Source organism: Spermophilus citellus (genome assembly GCF_964194105.1).
Source record: "Spermophilus citellus genome assembly, chromosome: 7".
Taxonomy (NCBI): Eukaryota; Metazoa; Chordata; class Mammalia; order Rodentia; family Sciuridae; genus Spermophilus; species Spermophilus citellus.
Window position 1 is genome coordinate 141114861 of NC_138188.1, and position 16070 is coordinate 141130930.

Sequence of the window (16070 nt, forward strand, 5' to 3'; positions counted from 1 at the left end):
ACTCAACTAGGGTCATTTTGATCCACTTCCCCTTCTGCTTATGATTTTAGATCTCATCATGTTTGCTTATGGTCTTGAATCAGAGCAACAGCCACTTATGATTAATGTGGTTTTGGGCTATAAAAGTGGACTCAAAGCCCAGGAGGGGGTCAAAGAGTGTAGACCTGCAGACTGCCCCTTGACCAGCCATCTGGTGGATCAGGACCACTGGCTGGTGAATAAAGATGGTTTCATCTCCTGCTTTAAGATTGACTCTGTGATTTATTGCAATCTTGCCATCACAATTTGATACATCACTAGAAGTAAGATCTATTTAATTAAAAACATCACATAAATTAAAGACCAAAATGCTTCAACTTGCAACTTTTCAACTTTATATTGGTGCAAAAGCAACATGCATTCAGTAGAAATTATACTTTGAATGTTAAAGTTTGATCTTTTGCTGGGATAGCAATATAAATTATGATAATTCTTCAGGTTTTCAGGACAGTACAGCAAGCTATATTCTCAATCAACCTTGGTATCATGAAGTAAACAATGGATACTTTATAGTGTTCTGTGCAGCTAAGCTGTTTGGTAAGTTAGGTCCAATAAATGCATTTTTGATTTAGGATGTTTTCAGCTCACAATTGGTTTAAGAGGATGAAATCCTATCACAAGTTCAGGAACATCTGTAACATGGTGTTTGGTTTTATATGTCTACTTGTGTAGACTCCTTCCCCCCTATTCAATCAAATGCTAATGTAGGTGTTACCATGAAGGTATTTTGAAAATGTGATTGAAGTCCATAATTAGTTGACTTTAGTAAAGGGGAATATCCTATGTAATAAGAATTGGCATGATTTAATCTATGAAAGGCCTAGAAAGTAGAATAGAGATTTCTCTGAAGGAGGAGAAACTCTACTCTATGGACAAAAGTTTTGATTTGAGAGTTCCATCTTGCCCTTACTGAAAGCTTGCCCTACAGATTCTAGACTTGGCTAACTAGTCCCTCAAATTGCATAATACAGATCCTTGCAGTAACTCTGTTGACATATATATATATATATATATATATATATATATATATATCTCCTAGTGATTCTATTCACCTTGATTAAAACTGACTGATACAAGCAATAGACTAGAAGAAACGGTTTCTGAAACATTTAAAATGAGATTTAGGAATAAAAAATATTAAAACAATATTCTAAAGAAAAATGGCACAGAGGTGGCAGGGTTGTAAATGAGTGAGAGTAGAGTGAGGTTATCCCTGGATAGTAACAAGATGGAATTAGGGGAAAGTTATTCAAAGAGGAATTTTCATCGTATCTGAAATGTTTGAATACTCCAATATATTTAGGATTTACTGTTTAATTAAAAATATACATATATAAATATTTACAAGTTTATAAACAAACACATATGCATGTATGTACTAATATATATATTTGTGATGAAAGAGACAGATATATAGAGAAAAGAGACTTTTCTTCTTTAATAATTTTAACTGCTTGCCTTTACTCTTTGTGCTCTCAATTAAAGTTGCAAAAAGATTCTCCATGCTTTCTGAGATCTAACATTATGTCAGTCACAGGCTTCTCTATTCTTTTCCCAAATTACTCATTAGAAGAATAATTGCAAGGAATGTTTAGTATGACAATTAATAAAGTATTCAGGGAAATTTGTTGTTAGCATACCAGTTTTGCCCAAACTGTGCCATGGTCTTAAACAGAAACTTTTGTGGGTTGGAGAGGGTAGTCAGTGACAATGGAATCTATGTCACCTCATCAGCAGAGCATCAGCATCTAACCTCCATTTTCTGGTTTTCCTGCTGAGATCTGGATGTCAGACCTATTGATGCCTATGCCACACTTGTAAGAGTGACTGGCAATCTGTAGCTGCTACGAGTTCTGACCCATTTCTGTTGCTAGGATTGTATTCTTGGTACAAGAAATCAGAAAATGTTCTTGGACCTTTGTTTCAATGAAACATGAATTTTTTTTTTTTGCACTTGGTAAATATATAAACAAAGAGAGTTATTTCTAGTTTGAAAAAAAAGTCACTCTATAATAAGATATGTACCCAATTTCTTAGTTTCCAAAGTAGAAATGAACATGAACTATATCAGAAACAAAACCAGGAACACAGATGTTTTGGGCAATGGACCATGATCAATTTGACAGACAATAAGAGGAGCTTCCTTTTCCTCCATTGACAGGAATGTTTTAATGTTCTTCTACCATTAATCTGACTTATTATACCATATGATTCCTTGCAATATGAAACCTGTTCCTAGGGACGTGAAGAATGAAGGGCAGATGATTCAAATGGCATAAGAAATATGGAATACCTACAGTTTGGACTGGTCATGGCATAGACTTGCCAGGAGAATTCAAACGAAGTAAAACAAAGACTTCTATTAAAAGGGAATAGTTGGAAAGGAAAGATTACTTTTAAGATATTTTAAAAAATATTGGATACTGGGCTGGGTTTTCAGCTCAGGTAGCATGTGTGAGGCCCTGGGTTCAATTCTCAACACGAAAAAAAATCTTGAAAATTGTTCTGAGAAAAATGCCTTTAGCTTGGAAGGTGTATATAAGCAATGATGAACTCCAAACATAGCCAGAAGCAGGAGACTTCTCTAGTGCAGATACTCCATTTGAGTATCTGAAAAATTGGATTAAGATCAGAGAAGAGGTAGACAAATTTTAATCCCTTACCTCTTTACTCCGAGAGACACTGTACAAAGAGATACAAATGAGCTTCTGAAAATTTATATTTTTCCCTTTTAAACTGTAACCATATCTTATGAGTAAGAAGCTGTTGCTATTTGATATGAGATATAAAAATTGAGAGTAACTAATTAAAATCAATTTTCAGTTCTTTTCAAAGTGCTTATTTTAAAAGCACACTTCCTGGGCTGGGGATGTGACTCAAGTGGTAACGTGCTCGCCTGGCATGTGCAGGGCGCTGGGTTTGATCCTCAGCACCACATAAAAATAAAATAAAGATGTTGTGTTCATCGAAAACTAAAAAATAAATATTAAATCTCTCTCTCTCTCAAAAAAAAAACCACACTTCCTTAGACCAATAATTAAATTGTTTTGTTGGGACCTTGTATTCTTGATATAAGAACTGTGGTGGATGGGAAGTTATTTTCCATTTATGTATAATATGTCAAAATACCTTCTACTTTCATGTATATCTAAAGAGAACAAATATATTTTTTAAAGGACTGTGGAGGTTTTTTTTGTTTTGTACATTTATTTGTTCTGGTGTGGAAATTAGTTATGAATAAATGCAACTGGTTATTGTAAAATAATGACTCTTTAAAGGATTACATTGTTCCTAGAGTTTTCTTTTGAGTTTTAAGGATGCTTTACCTTATCATGTTTAGAAGGGGCTGAATTATAGAGAGCAGTATTTGTAGAACTATTGTATAGTCTATTGGTACCTCCCTTCTGCCCCAGCTACATTTTTGCTGAGAAACATACTTTTTCCTTTTCTACATATGACCCATTTGGCAGTGACTAGAAGTGGTAAAAGTGATAAGAAGTTAGGTAAGAATGTGGTAATTTATTGTTAGCCTCATTTTATATGAAGTGGACTAATTGAGAGTTGATTAGTTAGCTTCTACTGATCAAGTTTGAGTGTGAAAAGGGATATTAAACTGTTCAGAGAGTTCCACTTTTGTCTAATAAGAATGACCCTTTATACCGAAAAATATTTAGTTATAGTGCTTTGTTGCTGACTGGGAATGTTTTGAATTTTCTCCATTGCCTGATAAATCAGAGTCATAACATAAGAATCTAGTTAATGCTAAATTAGAAATATGGACTTAGGATCCTTTGCTTTCACCTTAGTAGGAGATGCTTAATGTATTTAGTAAGTGCTGTTTTGAAAGCATTTCTCAGTTTGGGAATGTATTACTGGTTGGAGAAAAGGAGAAAGTGGTCACAGATTAATTAGATTATTATTGTGTGATATTTGAAAAGCACTTCCTGTGATACATATAACTCTATGACATGTTAAATTTAGATATGGACTTAGAATGCCTGGCTATGTAACAATTTGATTACACTTGGCTGAATTCCTCTAATTGGGAACTAATTTTGCTGGTTTTATGAATCCCCCAGGGCAATGTTAGTAGCGGTCGCAATTGTGACATGTAGGAGGCATAACAACTACCCAGTGTTCATTTCCTCTTGGAAATTGTTTCTGGAAGGAAATGGAACCCTAGTTCTTAGTTGTGATTTAGCTGCAGAATAATGTTTGATAATACATCAGCCTCAAGAAGTTTCCCAGCTTAAATGGTCTGGGTGAGAATAATAAAAACACACATATTCTGAAAGTGCAACCTAATTCTGTCACATCCTTGGCTTTTCAGTTGGAAGTTACATATCAAACATGTATTTGAAGAAAGAATTCTAGTTAAAGATTGTGGAGAAAAGGCATTTTATCTTCATTTCTTTCACTCAGTAACTGCTGAAGAAACAATCTAATAAAAAAGCTGTATATTTGTGGGAGAGAGCAGGGAAGTGCAGAACAGGGTGAAGTTCTTCTGCATTTTCAATGAAAAAGGAAATGGCTACAATACTGTATTCTGAATTTGTCACTAACCTGCCCAAAATATGGAATGTGGGATCCCCGCGGCCTGCCCCGAGGCTACAGAAGGCGGGACGCCGCAGAAAAGCAATTAATTAGCAAGCAGGGAGGAAAGTGGCTGCCATTCGGTGGAACCCCGCCGGCCAAGCCCGCACTGACCCCCGGGCTGAGTACGGTGATTTCAGACGGGGAAGAAAGTGATACAGTCCCGTCCCCCACAACGGAAACTCCACCAAGGCAATCAGCGGCCACCATCTTGGAGAGCTGAAGTATCCACCGCCACTCTCCAACAGACTGCAGCAATAAAACAGGTCTGTGTCACTCAGCCCATCCCCCATACATCGGGGAATCCGCATAAAACCTCTCCTAGGCTTTCCGGGGGAGGGAGTATCAGAGTGAGCCCGCATAAAGACTAGGGGAAAACTAGAGACACCTGACCTTCAACTCCCCTTCCCATCAACAGCCAAAACGAAACCTGTCTAGCCAGCGCTGGGGGAGGCGCAAACAGAAAAAATCAAAACGATAGAGTGCCAGGGATCCCAATAGCCAATTGTGCGACCCTGGGGATCCAGGCTGACTGATTCGCCCGGCCTTCCCCGCAGCTACAGAAGGCGGGGTGCCGCAGAGAAGTGATTAATTAGCAAGCAGGGAGAAAAGTGGCTGCAATTCTGTGGAATCCTGCCGGATGAGCCCGCACTGACCCCCGGGCTGAGTGCAGGATTTCAGAGGGGGAAGGAAGCGGTACAGTTCTATCCCCCACAACAGAAACAAAACAATAGAGTGTCGGGGTCCCCAATAGACACCCTCCACACCCAACAAATGGCAGGTCCAGAGTACAGTTTGAACTGCCGAGAGCCATCACTCAGGGGAAATCTGGTCTAGCAGGAGAAACCAAGACTAGCAGGAGAAACTAGGGGACTAGAGGCCAGGCCCTCACAACTGGGTGGCTGGAAACCGCAGGCCCGCCGGCGACAGTTAGCCCACTGTCCACGTAACTGGGCGGTAGGAGAACGCCCGCCCGCCGACTACCGGCCGCTGGACTGGGTGCCTAGAGATCTCCCGCCCACTGGTGACAGCCGGCCCGCTGCTCGTGCGACTGGGCGGCTGGAGTCCACTCCCCCGCCGCGACCGATCACCCACCCGCTGCCTGAGATACTGGGCGACTAGAGACTGCCCGCCTGCCTTGACGGGGAGCTGAAACCAAACAGAGACAGTCCAGTCACACAGCCCCATTAGGACACACCAGCAAGGAGCCTGGGGCCCGTCATAGCAGAGTAGTGACGTCACTGGAGCTCGGCCGTCGGAATTCCTTCCTGCTGGTAGCAGGCCTTCCCTGGCCCCCGGGGCCCAGCCCCCAGTTCCTTGTTCTGCATGTCAAAGTGGCCAGCTCACAGGGTCGTGATGCAGGCTTGCGGTTTCATGTTTATCTGCCTCAGACATATGTGCCTTTTTGGGAACATCTTGGCCTTCTCGGAGCTTCCTGATAAGGGACGGTCACGGTAACCCAAGAGTAGCAGGTGTTATTCCTCCCCTGTTTTGGCTAAATTTCCACTGCAGTTATAGAAAGTATATAAGGGAACAAACTTGGATAATAAAGCGGCACACATGCCTCCTCCTGGATGAAGAACCTTGGTGTCCTGTGAACTCTTTTAACCCCGACGTCTCTCGCCGGACTCGGTCCATTCGCCAGACGCGGCACCTTCCCAGCAGAATCCATGTTAGCAGGCACAGTTTAACAACACAAAGAAGAAACAACAGAGTAATACAGAACCAAAACAAATCTATAGAAGAGAGCAGAAACACGGCAATCAAATAGAGCTAGAAAGTAACATGGACAACATGAGAAAACAAGGGGAAAAAGGATTACAAACAATGCAGGACAACTTAATTCTACAGGAGGACATAGAAACATCAGAAGCAGGGATAGGGAAAGAACTCAAGGCATACCTAACACGAATGGAAAGGAATATTAGGGAAGACATGAGACAGCAAGTCCAAGCAATAAAAGTATATTTTGAAAATGAATTAAACAAACAAATTCAAATGGCAAAGAATGAGCTCTACCAGGAGATAGAGATCTTAAAAAAAAAAAACACAATAATCCTAGAATTGCAGGAAAATATAAACCAAAATAAAAACTCAAATGAGAATATTACAAACAGACTTGATCAAGTAGAAGTCAGAACATCAGATAATGAAGACAAGGTTTATCAACTTGAAAAGAATATAGTCAAAACAGAAAAGATGCTTAAATCCCACGAGCAATCTATTCAAGAGATATGGGATGTCATAAAAAAACCAAATTTGAGGGTCATCGGGATAGAAGAAGGCACAGAGACTCAAACCAAAGGAATGGACAGCATATTAAATGAAATAATTCTAGAAAACTTCCCAGAGATGAAAGATGAAATGGATTGCCAAATCCTGGAAGCCTACAGGACCCCAAACATTCAAAACCATAATAGACCAACTCCAAGACATATAATTATGAAGATAGCCAATGTACAGAACAAGGAGAGAATATTAAAAGCTACGAGAGAAAGGAGGCAGATTACATTCAGGGGTAAACCAATTAGGTTAATGACTGATTTCTCATCACAGACTTTGAAAGCGAGAAGATCCTGGAACAATGTTTTTCAAATGCTGAAAAATAATGGATTCCAACCAAGAATACTGTATCCAGCAAAATTAAGCTTCAGATTTGACAATGAAATTAAAATCTTTCACGATAAACAAAAGCTAAAAGAATTTGCAGCAAGAAAACCAGCACTGCAAAGCATTTTGAGCAAAATACTACAAGAAGAGGAATTGAAAAATAGTGCCCAAAACTAACAGCAGGAGGTATCTCAGTAAAGGGGGAGGAAAATAACCAAAAAGTAAAACCAGCCAAACTAAAACAAATAAATAAAGAAGCATGACTGGAAGTACAAATCATATCTCAATTGTAACCTTAAATGTTAATGGCCTAAACTCACCAATCAAGAGACATAGGCTAGTAACCTGGATCAAAAAAACAAACCCAACAATATGCTGCCTTCAAGAGACTCATATGATAGGAAAAGACATACACAGGCTGAAGGTAAAAGGTTTGGAAAAATCATACCATTCACATGACCCTCGGAAGCAAGCAGGAGTGGCCATACTCATATCGAATAAAATCAACTTTAAACCTAAGTTAATCAAGAAGGATAAAGAAGGACACTATATACTGTTAAAAGGAACCATCCACCAACAAGACATAACAATCATCAATTTGTATGCACCAAACAATGGAGCTGCAACATTCATAAAACAAACTCTCCTCAAGTTCAAGAGTCAAATAGACCACAACACAATAATTATGGGTGACTTCAACACACCGCTCTTGCCATTAGACAGATCCTCTAGACAAAAGCTGAATAAAGAAACTATAGAACTCAACAGCACAATCAATAACCTAGACTTAACTGACATATATAGAATATATCAACCATCATCAAGTGGATACACGTTCTTCTCAGCAGCACATGGATCCTACTCAAAGATACACCATATATTATGCCACAAGGCAACTCTTAGTAAGTATAAAGGCATGGAGATAATACCATGCACCATATCTGATCACAATGGAATGAAATTGGAAATCAATGAAAAAAGAAGGAAGGAAAAATCCTACATCACATGGAAAATGAACAATATGTTACTGAATGATCAATGGGTTACAGAAGACATAAAGGAGGAGATGAAAAAATTCTTAGAGACAAATGATAATACAGACACAACATACCGGAATCTATGGGACACAATGAAAGCAGTTTTAAGAGGGAAATTCATTTCTTGGAGTTCTTTCCTCAAAAAAAGAAAAAAACAACAAATAAATGAACTCACACTACACCTCAAAAACCTAGAAAAGGAAGAGCAAAACAACAGCAAATGTAGTAGAAGACAAGAAATAATTAAAATTAGAGCAGAAATCAACGAAATTGAAACGAAAAAAACCATTGAAAAAATTGATAAAACTAAAAGTTGGTTCTTTGAAAAAATAAATAAGATAGACAGGCCCTTAGCCATGCTAACGAAGAGAAGAAGAGAGAGAACTCAAATTACCAACATACAGGATGAAAAAGGCAATATCACAACAGATACTACAGAAATACAGAAGATAATTAGAAAGTATTTCGAAACCTTATATTCCAATAAAATAGAAGATAGTGAAGATATCGATAAATTTCTTAAGGCATATGATCTGCCCAGATTGAGAAAGGAAGACATACACAATTTAAACAGACCAATAACAAAGGAAGAAATAGAAGAAGCTATCAAAAGACTACCAACCAAGAAAAGCCCTGGACCGGATGGGTATACAGCAGAGTTCTACAAAACCTTCAAAGAAGAATTAATACCAATACCTTTCAAGCTATTTCAAGAAATAGAAAAAGAAGGAGCTCTTCCAAATTCATTCTATGAGGCCAACATCACTCTGATCCCAAAACCAGACAAAGACACTTCAAAGAAAGAAAACTACAGACCAATATCTCTGATGAACCTAGATGCAAAAATTCTCAATAAAATTCTGGCGAATCGAATACAAAAACATATCAAAAAACTTGTGCACCATGATCAAGTAGGATTCATCCCTGGGATGCAAGGCTGGTTCAATATACGGAAATCAATAAATGCTATTCACCACATCAATAGAGTTAAAGACAAGAACCATATGATCATCTCGATAGATGCAGAAAAAGCATTTGACAAAGTACAGCATCCCTTTATGTTCAAAACACTAGAAAAACTAGGGATAACAGGAACTTACCTCAACATTGTAAAAGCTATATATGCTAAACCTCAGGCTAGCATCATCCTAAAAGGAGAAAAACTGAAGGCATTCCCTCTAAAATCTGGAACAAGACAGGGATGCCCTCTATCACCACTTCTATTCAATTTAGTTCTCGAAGTACTAGCCAGAGCAATTAGACAGACAAAAGAAATTAAAGGCATAAAAATAGGAAGAGAAGAAATTAAATTATCGCTATTTGCGGATGACATGATAATATACTTAACAGACCCAAAAGGGTCTACAAAGAAGCTGCTAGAGTTAATAAATGAATTCAGCAAAGTGGCAGGTTATAAAATCAACACACATAAATCAAAGGCATTCCTGTATATCAGCAACAAAACCTCTGAAATGGAAATAAGGAAAACCACTCCATTCACAATATCCTCAAAGAAAATAAGATACTTTGGAATCAACCTAACAAAAGAGGTGAAAGATTTATACAATGAAAACTACAGAACCCTAAAGAGAGAGATAGAAGAAGATCTCAGAAGATGGAAAAATGTACCCTGTTCATGGATAGGCAGAACTAACATCATCAAAATGGCGATATTACCCAAAGTTCTCTACAGGTTTAATGCGATGCCAATCAAAATCCCAATGGCATTTCTTGTAGAAATAGAGAAAGCAATCATGAAATTCATATGGAAAAACAAAAGACCCAGAATAGCAAAAGCAATTCTAAGAAGGAAATGTGAATCTGGAGGTATAGCGATACCAGAGGTCAAACTCTACTACAAAGCAATAGTAACAAAAACAGCATGGTACTGGTACCAAAACAGGCAGGTGGACCAGTGGTACAGAATAGAAGACACAGAGACTAATCCACAAAGTTACAACTATCTTATATTTGATAAAGGGGCTAAAAACATGCAATGGAGGAAGGATAGCATCTTCAACAAATGGTGCTGGGAAAATTGGAAATCCATATGCAACAAAATGAAATCGAATCCCTTTCTCTCGCCATCCACAAAAGTTAACTCAAAATGGATCAAGGAGCTAGATATCAAATCAGAGACGCTGCGTCTGATAGAAGAAAAAGTTGGCTCTGATCTACATATAGTGGGGTCGGGCTCCAAATTCCTCAATAGGACGCCCATAGCCCAAGAGTTAATAACAAGAATAAACAAATGGGACTTACTTAAACTAAAAAGTTTTTTCTCAGCAAGGGAAACAATAAGAGAGGTAAATAGAGAGCCTACATCCTGGGAACACATTTTTACCCCTCACACCTCAGATAGAGCCCTAATATCCAGAATGTACAAAGAACTCAAAAAATTAAACAATAAGATAGCAAATAACCCAATCAACAAATGGGCCAAGGACCTGAACAGACACTTCTCAGAGGAGGACATACAATTAATCAATAAGTACATGAAAAAATGCTCACCATCTCTAGCAATCAGAGAAATGCAAATCAAAACCACCCTAAGATACCATCTCACTCCAGTAAGATTGGCAGCCATTATGAAGTCAAATAACAATAAGTGTTGGCGGGGATGTGGGGAAAAGGGTACACTTGTACACTGCTGGTGGGACTGCAAAATGGTGAGGCCAATTTGGAAAGCAGTATGGAGATTCCTGGGAAAGCTGGGAATGGATCCACCATTTGACCCAGCTATCGCCCTTCTCGGACTATTCCCTGAGGACCTTAAAAGAGTGCACTATAGGGATACGGCCACATCAATGATTATAGCGACACAATTCACAATAGCTAGACTGTGGAACCAACCTAGATGCCCTTCAATAGATGAATGGATAAAAAAAATGTGGGATCTATACACAATGGAGTATTATGCAGCACTAAGAAATGACAAAATCCTAGAATTTGCAGGGAAATGGATGGCATTAGAGCAGATTATGCTAAGTGAAGCTAGCCAAGCCCTAAAAAACAAATGCCAAATGTCTTCTTTGATATAAAGAGAGCAAATAAGAACAGAACAGGAAGGAAGAGCATGAGGAAAAGACTAACAGTAAGCAAAGACGAATGGGGGGAGAGAAAGGGAGAGAGAAGGGAAAGCATATGGAAATGGTAGGAGACCTTCAATGATACACAAAATTATAAGAGGTTATGAGGGGCAAGGGGGAGGGGGGAAAAGGGGAGAGAATTGAACAACAGCAGAGGAGATAGAGAGGGAAGATGGGAGGGGAGGGGAGGGGAGGGGGGATAGTAGGGGATAGGAAAGGTAGCAGAATACAACAGTCACTAATATGCCATTATCTAATAATGTGAGTATGTAACAGTTGTGATTCTGCAATCTGTATTTGGGGTAAACATGGGAGTTCAAAACCCAATTGAGTCTAATGTATGAAAGATGATGTATCATGAGCTCTGTAATGTTTTGAACAATCAATAAAAAAAACCAAAAAAATATGGAATGTGGACTGAAGTGAGGAAGATTGTGCTTATGGTGACCTGTCTCATCTGATTTTGGCAGGAAATTTTAAACATAAATGTAAGGATCTTGAAAGGGCTATTATTTGATTAAAGTGATGTGAGCCAGAGGAGAATGGATAGGCAATCTGAGAATAAAGATTATGAATCATTTGTCACACCTGAGATCTAGCTCTTGGTTAAGCAAAAATGCTAGGAGAGGAAAAAGTGAACATGGGCTATTTCCAGATAACCTACAGAGCTTGACTGACAGACACTGACTTCTTAAACAGAGGCACACCCTCAGGACAAGGAAGAAAGAGATTTTGTAGAAGAGTGATTAAGACAGTACCCTAAGCATAATTCCAAAGTGCTTTACTTTTCTCTCTTTCCCACAACATTTTTAAACAAAAATATTAGACTTATCAGAAGGTAAGTTATAAGTGGAAAGGGAACAGTTTGAGACACATTTTGTTTTTTAAGTAGAGGATAAATTGCATATAAGAAGAAAAATCAAAGGAAAATCACGTATTTAAGGGAAATAGTTTTCTACATTTGGAAAAATTACAAAATTAACTCTTAAAAACTGCTATAAATATCCTTTTTATTTTAAATTTCTTTTTTAGTTTTAGATGGACACAATACTTTTATTTTATTTATTTATTTGTATGTGATGCCGAGGATTGAACCCAATGCCTCACGTGTGCCAGGCAAGCGCTCCTCCACTAAGCTACAACCCCAGCCCAGGATGTAAATTTTATAATGTGATAGACATCATCATCCAAAGTACATGTATGAAGACACAAATTGATGTCAACATACTTTATATACAACCAGAGATATGAAAAATTGTGCTGTATACATGTAATAAGAATTGTAATGTATTCTGCTGTCATTTATTTATTTATTAAAAAATCAATTGAAAAAGAAACAACAACAACAAAAGAAACAGACAAGTGAATATTTAAAAAAATGTAAAAAATTAAATGGAGATGAAGAGTAAACTGGTGGAACCTGAGAATTTAATAAGAGAGAAAAATAGAAATCCTGCTGAGATGAAATGTTGTCTCCAGTTAGGATGTAGAAAATGGTGAAAAGCTTATGGTTTTATCAACAAGAAACCCCACATATACTGGACATGTACATGTATACACATGCACACACAATTTTTTAAAAAACTATCTTAGAGCTGTGGATGAAAAGCTGTGGTTTTGATATAAAGTGTTTCCTCAAAGCTCCTGTGTCAATGCAGCAATAATCAAAGGAAAAATGATTATATCACAAGAGCTATAATTTAGTCAGTGGATTAATCCACTTCAATGGATTAACTGGGTAGTAACTGTAGGCAGTTAGAGTATGGCTGGAGGAAGTTAAGTCACCTGGGGAATGCAGTTGGGGTTTATATTTTGTCCCTGGTGAGTGCAGCTCCCTCTGCTTCCTGGCTGTCATTTCTTGAGCTGTATCCTGTGCCACTTCCTTGGCCTTCAAGCCCAGAACTATGGAGTAGGTTGACCATAGGCTAAAACCATGAGTCAAAATAAACTTTTCTAAGTTGTTCTTGTTGGATATATTGGTCACAGAAATGCAAAGTTGACTGAAAGAGAAAGTTAAAGGAGTCTAAGAAGTCTGAAGATTTCAGAGGGATGAGGCCTTCCTGTGTCCTATGTCAGATGGAACTGAAGGGTGCAATTGAGCCACTTTCAGTGATTGGGGGCAGGGTAGACAGAGGAGTGTCTTTTGTGGGTTGGAGAGGAACTAGTCACATTTTGGTGAGCCAGGGAGATATCATGCCAGACTTGAAACTGGAAGAGCACCACACATACCCAATCTTCTCTGGCCAGTATTTCTTTCATGTGGGAATTTTGTGGCATAAGTACAGATGGGGAGAAAAAATGTCTGAAAAAGAGAAATGGATTTGCAATCTTGAAATATCACGATTTTGACATCTCATTGTTCTGCATTCTTTTGGTCTTATTATCTCACAGTCACAAATGCTTGTGACTCAAAACATTGTTATTTTTGGTCATTACATTTCAAACCTCGGCCTTTGGCATTTGTCCAGTCCTAAGACACACACACACACACACACACACACACACACACAAACACATATCTTACGCATGAGAAAGGACTCCATTAGGGATGGGGCATTGAGTTCAATCAGAAGTTAAGCTGTTTGGGACATGTTGATAGCTCAATTCCCTTTGGTGGGACTTTAGGAGTAAACCAAGAAGTCTAAGGAGACCTCTAATTTCTTTCAGCCTAGGCTTCAATTTCCTGTGCTGTCATGGGGCTCATATGTTTGATCTTTGAATCTGCCTTGGAACAGGCAGGTAACATCTATAGCTGGACTCAGTTCAATTGTGCCTTCAGGCACTTTGAAGATGAGGCAAGGGTCTTTCTTCAGGAGGGGAGAAGGACAGAGCACCAAACTTCAATACTGGGAGTATTTAAGAATAAGGAACCATGGAATTTCAAAACTGTAAGACTGTAAATCTATGAAAGATCATAACTTCAAAGTTATAAATAATAAAATTCTGTATATATATATATATATATATATATATATATATATATATACACACACAATTCAGATAATGGATTTAGCAGACTAACTTTACAGTAACTCTAAAAATATATCAAAGAATTTGTAGGATAAAAAGAGAAGAGTTCAGGAGTTATTTTAGCATCCAAAATGAAACAAAACTAAAACCCAATTTAGAATTAAAAAATTTGAAATAAAAAATATTTGATGGGTTTACATTATCGAGGACACAGAAGAAAAATGTATCAGTGAACTTAATTATGAATCAAAAGAAACAATCCAGCTTAAAGCACAGAGAAGAATAAAAAGATTGAAAAACTGAAGAGAGCATCAGTAACCTGTGGGAGAATTGTAAGTAGTCTGACTTGTAATTTTATTCTAATTAGTAGGAATACTAGGAAAGACAAGAGAGAAAATGGTACAGAGCAATGGTTGAAGAGATGATGAACATATGTCTTAAAAAATATTAAGAAAGATGTAAACCTGGAAATCCAAGAAGGGTGACCATAGCAGAATAATTACTAGGAAAACCACTTTTAGGTACTTCATGGTTGAATTGCTGAAAACCAAAGATTTAGAGAAAAATCTCATAGGTGTCTGGAAAAGTTAGACATATTAGTATAGAGTAACAATGGTGAGAATGACGTCTGTCTTTCATCTGAAACAATGAAGGCCAGAAGATTATGGAACAACATTGTTAACAAAGATCAGTGGAGTAGAAGAAAGGAAAGGGAGGCGGGATGCCATAAGAAAGACAGTAGAATGAATCTCACGTAGCTTTCTCTTGTATGTACATGAATATGCCACAGTGAATCTCACCATAATGTCTATGTACAAGATACAAATTAAAAAAATCCCCACAACTATAAGTAAACAGAAGAAAGATCAGTAGACTAGAGAGAAGGGAACAGGGGAAAGGAGGAAGGGGAAGTATTGGGGACTGAATTAGAACATATTAGATTCCATGCTTTTATGATTATGTCCAAATGAATCCCAATGTTATGTATAACTAAAAGGAACAATTAAAAAAAGAAGATGAAAGATTAACATGGAATTATATATCCAGAAAAAAATACCCTGTAAAAATGAGGCATAATATAGACTTAGGATAAAGGAAACTCAGGGGAATTTATTTCCAGTTGAATTGTCCTATAAGAAATGCTAAAGGAATTTCTTCTGGTTGAGGAGAAATGACACCAGATAAAAACTTGGACCTATAGGAGAGATTATGGGCATCTGTAAATAATCAATATGTGGGGACTATAAATGGCCATGTTTTCATCTTAAGAAAATTGACTATTTAAAGCAATAATAAAATAACTTATTTTAAGATATATGTTGAAATAAAATATATGTCCATGTAACCTGAAGAATGAGATGGAAGTAAATAGAATTGTAAATTATAGCAAATAAGTGTATAATATTCACTTGAAGTAGACTATAATGTGTTAAAGAAGGCTATTGTAACCTCTAAAGCAAACATTAAAAATATCATAGACATTGCTAACTATTCCATTAAGAAAATAAAATACTCTAAATACTTAATACTAAAACCAAAAGATGAAGAAAACAAGTACCAAAAGACTAAGAAATACAGTGGACAGAAAAATCAAATAGCAAATGATAGGCTAAAACCCAACTATATCAATAACTACTTTAGAGGTAAATGGATAAAATATGAAATTAAAATATAGAGATTGTCTGACAATTTAAAAAGTAAGACCAGATGTTTTTCAGTTCATAAGCATGAT